The sequence below is a fragment of the Crocuta crocuta genome, unplaced genomic scaffold (genome assembly GCF_008692635.1).
Source record: "Crocuta crocuta isolate KB4526 unplaced genomic scaffold, BGI_CrCroc_1.0 scaffold217, whole genome shotgun sequence".
In the NCBI taxonomy this organism is placed as follows: Eukaryota; Metazoa; Chordata; class Mammalia; order Carnivora; family Hyaenidae; genus Crocuta; species Crocuta crocuta.
In genome coordinates this window covers 7687165-7695801 of record NW_027532208.1, presented here as the reverse complement: position 1 = coordinate 7695801, position 8637 = coordinate 7687165, and the positions used below count along the sequence as shown (strand labels likewise).

The 8637-nt window shown below is 39.8% G+C and overlaps 1 protein-coding gene across 5 annotated transcripts in view; it reads left to right on the top strand.

The window, feature by feature from the left end:
* The first annotated feature begins 3251 nt into the window (after positions 1–3251).
* The window catches only part of RABGEF1 (RAB guanine nucleotide exchange factor 1), a 54269-nt gene continuing 48883 nt past the window's right edge, over positions 3252–8637 (top strand). For 4 of the 5 annotated variants that reach the window (XM_077777878.1, XM_077777880.1, XM_077777879.1 and 1 more), the window contains exons 1-2: positions 3252–3312; positions 5094–5217. The gene's annotated coding sequence lies outside the window, so the exon portion shown is untranslated. Of the gene's footprint in view, positions 3317–5093; positions 5218–8637 lie in introns of all 5 variants that reach the window. The other variant, XM_077777877.1, reaches the window with a different exon arrangement.

The window sequence follows — 8637 nt, the reverse complement described above, 5'->3', positions numbered from 1 at the left end:
AGGTACGTTTTTGCCTGGCATGTTCTGCTATCCCTCAGATTTAGGATTTGAGGAATGACTCGATCTCCATTTTGCAAAATGCCGAACAGAGACAGAAATTAGGCAACCTGTCCAAGATCACGGAGCTTTTAGCAAAGCTGGGATTCCAACCTAGATCTACCTTCTAGATCCAGTAGAGTTTTGTTTTTTCTCTGTTGTGGCTGCACTTTATGCCAAAGGTGGCATCCAGGATACAGAGGCAGCTGCTGTTTTCAGCATTCCTGAAACGGGAATCACGGGAACTGGATTCCGTTTAAGACTCGACCATTACTAGTTAAATAATACCAACGATTATCTAACCTCGCGGGTCTTAATTATGCCTAGTTGTAAAAACGGCTTTTGGCTCAACCAATCTCTTTAAGGTCCTTTAATTCGAACACTAAAATTCCTGACATCCGTAAAGGGACCGGAGTCATTGGTTTTTAAAGCGGCCTCCGTCTTCCATTCCACGCTGTTACAGGGGCCGAGGGCCCGGCAGCGCCGCAGGAACAGGCTCTGAAGAAGACAGGGCACACTGGCCTCTGGGCCGGCTCCAGAACGCTATCCGTCGGCACCGCAGGGCTGGCCTCCAGGTCGCCCTCTTCTAGACATCCGGCACTGCGGGCACTGTCACTCACGCCCCCCCTGGGCTCCCGCCACCCAGCGCGGATTCCAAGGGGAACCCACAACAACATCCCCCGCCGCGCGCCCAAGGACCCGGAAATGACGTCCGTGCGTGCGTGACGCGCACTCGCGGCGCCGGGGGCGGGGCGTGAGGGAGGGAGGGCCGGCGAGAGGGCGGGTTGTGTTCCTGGCGGAGCNTGGGGGCGGGGTTGCTGGGTCATTCGCCCGTGCCGTCTACCCGGCCGGGGCCGTTTCGCTTCGGTGCTTCCAGCCGCCGTCGGTCCCAACCCGGGGCCCGCGGCGCGGCCCTGACCGGCCCCAGGCCGTCGCCGGCCGCCTTAGCTCTGGTCGCGCTGAGCCTGCCCCTTTCAAGCGCTCGTCGCCAAGTTCTGCGCGGCCCGGCCCAACTCCGACGGACAGACGCTTGTCATTTCCTGGCTGCCTCCTGCCACCCGTCCTCCCCTCGCAGGGTGGCTTCCTTTTGGCCGGCTTCCTCTTCACTCCCCAGCCCGCGGAGTCGGAGGGGACACCTGTGGTGGCTGCCGGTCGGCTCGTGCCCTGGGCCCCTCGGAGGCCCGTCCGGGTTGGCGTCTCAGACCCAGATCGCAGCCCGGTGTTGGCAGGGGCGCCGGGGCTTCACGGACCCGCGTCGTCTTGGGGAGGGAAAGGTCCTGGAGCCGAGAGGGTGCAGTCTTTTCGTGATGCGGGGACTTGAACACCGGTCCTAACTTTTGCGCGGTGGTTGAGGGGGAAGTTGTGGGCCTGGAGTTAGGAGCAGAAGTCCCTGCTTCCGAACTGGCTTAGAAGAGAGCAGAGGTGATGCCCATCACGGAAGTTTAGTCACGGGGAGGGAGGGACTCAGCCGCTTTAGAGAGTAGGTCATAGACATCTGGTGGTGCCTCAGCGCCGGCGACCAAGCCCTGTGGTTGGGAAGTGTCAGTGGGCTCTGGTGGGCTCCTTTTACCCTTGAGATTAGATGTGAAAATCTGTCAAGACGAGTTGACAGCATCACCAGGGAAGTCGTTTTTTGGATATGAAGTTTTACTTTTGTTTGTGAGATGAAAAAACAGTTGTACCTTTTTTTCCTGTAAACCTGAAACTGCTTTTTAAAAAGCCTGTTAATATAAAATAGTTAAAACAAGCAAGCTTGCCAGACGGGTAAGATTTGATTGTGTCGTTAATTCATTTAATGATAAATAATGTTAACTTGTAAGCGTTACTGGTTGTTATGCGGAAGACTAAGACGAGTTCCGGATTTGAAATTTCACGGACCTTCCAAGCAATCATGTTTCTTTCTAGGAGTTAGAGAGGGACCGTAAAGATACTTTAAATACAGTGTGGTAAATGGAGCTAAGATAGAGCCCTGAGGAGGGACACTGAAGGGTATGTAGGGTGAATCAGGGAAGAGTTTATGGAAGTATCTTGAAGAATGATAACTTTGAAACTAACAGGATTGGGTGGGAATTTTAGGGATAGGTGGGAATGTGGGGGTGAGAGATAAAAGGAGAATAGGCCAATAACTGACTACTAGGAGATGGTTTTTGAAAAGTAAAAAAGTGCAGAGCAGAGATGCAGGAGCTGATGATGACAAAACTGAGGCAGGGTTTTAAGGAGGGTCTTTCCATGATTAAAATGGAATTTTAGGCAGCTCTTACAGGCTGCTATTGGGCTGATGAATACTGTGTGGGTTCAATGTGGTGCTTGATTATGTGCTCATTAAATGTTTGAATTGAGTTGTGTGCTCATTTACTAGTTGTTTCATTGTGTAAAAAGTGTCTGACCCTCTAATTTGTAAGCTTCTATAAACAGGAATTGTACTTCTATCTGTTTGCATTCTCAGTCCGAGTTGGGCATTCACAAGTGTTCGATGAGTGCTTGTTAACTTAATGAGAATTCATTGATTTCTGATGTTGGTTTCCAGAAGGGGGAAAATCATCAGTACTTAGCTTATTTTAATATCTACATATAGAAGACCTAAGATCTTGTTTCATTTACTTGTGTTAGTCTTTGGAGACATAGAATTTCAATCTTAACTATGAGTTAAGAGTTAAACTATGAGTTTAATTTTTGGCACATGTATTTTTATTGTTTGCAAAGTTAACATCTGCAGCAGAGATGACCCATTCCTAAAATGGAGAAGAAAGCTACGTAACACACCTGTCCTGTGATTCAGAATAGAAATGCTGTTAAGTGGCTTCTTAACCCATAAATAAAGTTATCACACTAAAAACAAGAGTTTCACAGTAGAAGTCAAACATTTTGAAAGTCTTATTAAATACTTGTTTCTATCATAAAACATCATGGAAACAGTATGTATATTTCATATGACTGGAATCCCTGGAAATAGTTGTCAAACACTTAGGAGAAACAATAGTGGACTTACCTTCATCCCACATGATATTATGTAATGATATTATATTTTATTCACTTGATATTTGGATAAAGCTCCTAAAATGCTTAAGAAAAAGCTGTACTCTTATGAGTTACCCTGCTTTCAAGTTACCCTGTGAGATTTCTGTGTTTGATGAAGTTCCTGTCGGTGGGGTAGAAAGTGTAATTTCTATTGTATAGTAGAACATTTTTTCATGTTTCATTTTCATGTTTCTGATAGCATAGCCTACTTGTTGATGGTCACCAGGAGGGTGAAGAACTGTAATTACCATCAATTAGGTAGGTAAGTATGTGGTTAGAAGTCAGAAGTTATGAATTCATGAATGGGTTAAATTGCATACACTAAGGTTCTTAAGCTTTTTATTTTCGTCAAATGACATCAAGAAGATTGCTAAAATCCCTGAAGCAGGGATGTAGCAAAATCCCTACAGCAGGAGGGCAGCAGGAGTTTTGGGGGCTCTGAATTCTGTGCGGTCTCACCTTAAGGTATGGTTGGCAGCATTCTCTGTGCCAGGCACAGGGCAGCTCAGAAGGATTTGAAGCTCCTTTTTGAATCATTTTTCAAGCTAATCTCTTTAGTTCCCATTCAGAATAAATAATTGCAATTGCATTTGTGGTGATTTGGTCTGTGTTTTCAGATTAAAAATGACTTTTGGGGGATTTTTACATGGGATATATTTATAAATTTCTGTGTGCTTCAAAGTTAAAAATACATAATGAAAGTTTTATTTCTGTAGTTCCTGTTGTTAGAATTTCCTAATTTTAGACACAGTTTTTGCAATATTTCTTTTTTCTTTTGGAGCACAAAAAGTAATGCCTTTAGAAATTGAACTCATAAAATGCTTATTAATGGAAGAAAGTAATCTTGTGCCGTGATTTTTAAATGGTGCATGTCATTTACTTATATTGCATGGTGTTCCAGAAAAGATTCATAATGACTTTCAAAGATACAGCATGTTATTGAGAACATACAGAAATAAGGAGGTGATGAATTTAGCACTGAGGGAGAAAAATTAAGATGAAAATTGAGATCTGTAAGATCCTCATTGAGATGGAATGAGATCTGTGCACAAGGTACTTGGACTGAAGTCTTAAGTATTTGTTAGAGAGCTACAAATTTGACTCTGCTTTTTAGTGGCCTGTTCAGAAGGCGATATAATCAGTTGCATAGTTCAGTGATCATAAGATAAAAGACCAATTTCTGTTTGGATTCCCAGACTCCTTGTATTGACAGATTTCTCAGCTACATCCTTAAGTAAATAACAGCATGCATTTCATAGGGCTGTATTGTGCTTTACTTTGTTTTTTAGTTAAGATTCTTCATTGCCTCATTGTGTAGGTTGATGACAAAACATAATGTGCTGGCAAAATAATGTGATCTAAGTGTGTAGATTTCTACAGTGATTTAATTTAAGGGTCTGTTTTAGATGATCTAGATAAGTAGATGGGGACTGTACATTCTTCAGGTTCTCTTCCATAAGTATTTTGTTTCTCAATGGAGCTTTTTGTTATAAAGTTACCTGTAAATCAGGGATTTGAGTTTGTGCTTCCTGACAAGTTCCTCAAGTACATCCATTTTTTTATGTTGTCATTTTACGTTGTCTGATCACAGAGCCATATTTTTCACGGGGAGTATGAGAATGGAGGAGTCTAACAAGGACTAATACTTACATGAAAGTCACCTCGCCTCCACGTATAGATGGACTTAGGGAATACCAAACACAGACCTAAGGTGCATTTCTGGAAGTAGGTTTGGGGTGTTAGCTCCAGCATAGAGAACATTGGCTCAAAAAGTCCAGGTATATAATTCATTTTTAAAAGGGGAACAGATCTACTCATCTTAGAAGGGGTGTCTAGAAAATTAATATGTCTATATTTTGCTCAAGCTAAAAAGCAGACTGTTTAAGTAATAATAGTTCAAATTTATCAAGTGCTAGTGTGGGCCAGGCGCTGTGCAAGTAATAAGCCCTTCACATGCATTATCTCAGTGTTGACCACTCCCTTCACCCTCCTTCTTAAAAATAGAAAGAAATGTGGTTCAGAGTAGTAATTTGTTTCAGGTCACACAAGAGGTGATGGAGATTTGAACTCAGGTAGTCCAGCCAACTCCGTGATCTGCACCTAAGCACTTTATATTACCTGCTGCAGCGAACTAGACTGTGAGCTCACAAGGTGGGACCAGAGGTAAGCACATTGGCAAGTATCGGAACCCACCATTACAGAAGGGCTGTGCACAGGACCTTCCTATCCAAATAATGGTCAGGGAGCTACAGCTTCAAGGCATTTGGCTATATTTTGTCAAGTTGGGGGAGCGGGGAGGGGGGAGTCTTCTAAACATCAATCAGGATTCGCAAAGTGGGGTATTATTTTATGTGTTTCTTTGCATCTAAAATGCACATATTTTTTCTTTGTGTTTGCTCTGAATTTGCCTCAAGATCAGGAAAGCCACAATGATATTTATAAAGGTAGTATACCATTCTAGAAAAAAAGGTTTATATCTAAATTTTAGAGTAAAACTTAAGCGGGTGATCTCACTGCTGTGATTTGGCATGAATTTAGGTTATGTTTTTGTAACGCCATTACTAGGTGTATGTGTTCTTAACTCTCATTCTGTTTTGTTAGGAATTGTATTGCATTAGAGTTGTGTAGATAAGTAAACCATCATTTATTGTGCATTTTCATATGTAGCTGTTTCAGGTAATTCTGGATTGTTTTGTTTTTGTTTTTTGAAAATGAAAAACTGTATGACCATACAGTTCCTACAGTATATTGTAAATTTGTGACCTAGCCTATGAAACTAGAGAATAGAGAACACCCTTATTCACCTTTAATCAGTAAACAATGGGTGGAACTGTTGTTGTCTAAATGTAGTTATGTAACTTAATGGTTCCTTGATTGCATTTCCATATCGCTTTTGACATTGTTTTTGAAACATGTTCCTGAAAAATAAGCTGCGCTAGTGACCACAGTTCTGAATAGGATATTATGAGAAGAATGCAAATAAAAAATGTGAAGACAAAAAATAAACCTGTAGGCGGATGAAATAAAATGTCTAAAATCCATTATAATTAGTGTCTCCAGAAGTGATGTCCTTGCCTTCTACTTAACAAGCTGGATTATATCTTTATTTATATTAATCAATTAGCCATTGCAGTTGTTCTCGTAGTGTGGTAAGTGTGTAGATTTTATTTGTCTAGGGCTTCAAATGTTGTATGGTCACGGGTGGACGCATCTTAAGTATCGTTTATGAGGAATAATCAGATGGCAAAGTGTTTTCATACCCTATGCAGACTGCTGATGTTCAGTATTTAAGTTCTTTTAATATCAACTATATGTAGACACGACTTTCTCCCAAGAACCTACTTTTGTTCTTGGACATATTTGGGAACATAATTGCAGATACTTTTTTGTTGTTATCCATAAGAAGCTATAGGCTATCTCTTTGAAGAAGATCTTTTCAATTCCTGTATGGGCTACCGAAAAAGAAAGAGAAGGGTCAGGGAGGAAAACTTTTGTCTTTGGTCTAGTAATTGAATAAATAAGTTAGAAAATAAAAATCTCAACTTATTATTTATATGTAAATAGTGCTTGAGAAATAAGCTGAGGTCTTTTGAAGCTTAAGGTTCTTAGATTGTAACAGAAAAGCTAATCAGGAGGTTGGATTTTAGGCCCAGCCAGTTCCAGCCCCAAACACAACCACTAATTGTGATGATGGTGAGTCTGCCGTTTAGGTAAGTATAATGTAAAGATTTCAGTTTCATGCTTCAATCAACACTTGAGCTATATTTGGAGAAGAAGAACCTGAGTATTTTTTTTTTAAGTTTTGTTTTTCCTTTTTCTGAGGTTTAACTTCAGGAAGTTTAGTTTTTATAGTTAAGAATTTTAGTGATTTTATCAAACTACCCAGTCTAGTAAACATTTTATTACCCCATAATATTTTCTGATCCTTATTAATGTTTGTTTCTAGAACTGTTTACCTTTTATTTTGTGATAAAAAAATTGTTTACTAGTTTATGGAAGCATTTCAGAATTCACATAAGGTATATGTATGAGATTTTTTTTTAAATTTTTTGAGAGAGAGAGCGCATTAGTGAGTGTGCACAGGCAGTGGAGGGGCAAGAAGAGAGAGGTGACAGAGACTCTGAAGCAGGCTCTGCACTGACAGCAGCACACTTGATGTGGGACTTGAACTCATGAGATCACAACCTGAGCCAAAGTTAGATCCTCAACCGACTGAGCCACCCAGGTGTCCCTGTGTGAGTTTTATCATATTGCAAAGAAGTCTGGTATTTATGTTCTATGTTAATGTGTAGTTCTACCCTTTGAGCTGCCATAGATTTTTCTAAAAGAAGTTGGTTGCAGCCATTGCTTTGCATTGGACTTCAAGGTCATTGGTAAAAGTATGCTTCTTAGCTCCCAGTGATTACTAATTTCTAACCACTTGGCTCACATTAGAATTTTCTTGGTGGATTAGCACTTTTATCCTTTAATCATTATTAGTGATTTTTGCCTTCAAGTCCACTTTGTATATCAGTATAGCTTTACTAGCTTTCTTTGGTAAATGTTGCATGCTATATCTTTTTCCATCCTTCTGTTTTCTATTTTTTTTAAAATTTTGTCCTCAAAAGCATCGTGATGATTGGATTTAGTTTTTTTCTTTAGTCTGTTTTAATCTTTAAATTAGAATATTTAGTCTATTTTCATGTAATGTGATTGTCACTGTATTTGGTGTTAGATCTACCATCTTTTGATAAGTTTTCTTTTTGACTCATCAGTTTTGTTCCCTTTTCCTTTTTTCTTGCCATCTCGGATTATTATTCAATTATTTAATATTTTCCCTGTCGTAATTGTTTAGTTACATATTCTTTTATTACCCTTTTTGTGATTATACTAGCAATTATAACATATACCCTTGACTTACTGCAGTCTAATAAAAATTATAACTTTTATCACTTCTCCAGTAATGCTAGAACTTTAGATACTAACTCAGTTTGTCATTTTCCTGCCTTGTTGTATTACTGTTTTACTTGTTTAATTCTACAGATATTTTAAAACCTGCAAGAAATTATTGTTTTAACATGTAATCTGTATTTGGGTGGATTTATGTACATATTTACTGTTTCCATTACTCTTCATTCCTTCCTGTATTTCTGTGTTTCTCTTTGGGATAGGCTAATTTTTCTTTCCATTTGAAGAGTATCCTCTGGTATTTCTTCTAATGCAAGTGGGCCCGTAATGAATTCTTTCAGTTTTTGTTTGTCTGAAAATGTCTTTATTGTGCTTTTATTTTTAAAGGATATAGTCACTGAGCAGCACATTCTAGGTGGGCATTTTTTTCCTAGCACTTTAAAGAGGTCATCTGTTGTCTTATGGCTTTTATGATTTCTTCTGAGAATTTAGCTGTTAGTTTTACTGTTGCACCTATGAAAGTAATGTGCTTCTCTTTCCCACTGGTTACTTTTAAAAGTTTCTCTTTGTTTTTGATTATCAACATTTTAAGTATGCTGTATCTTTGTGTGTGTGTGTGTGTGTGTTTTGTGCTTTTATGTTCACAGAATTTCTTGGAATTGTGGCTTGTTTTTTCATCAGTTTTGAAATTTCCAT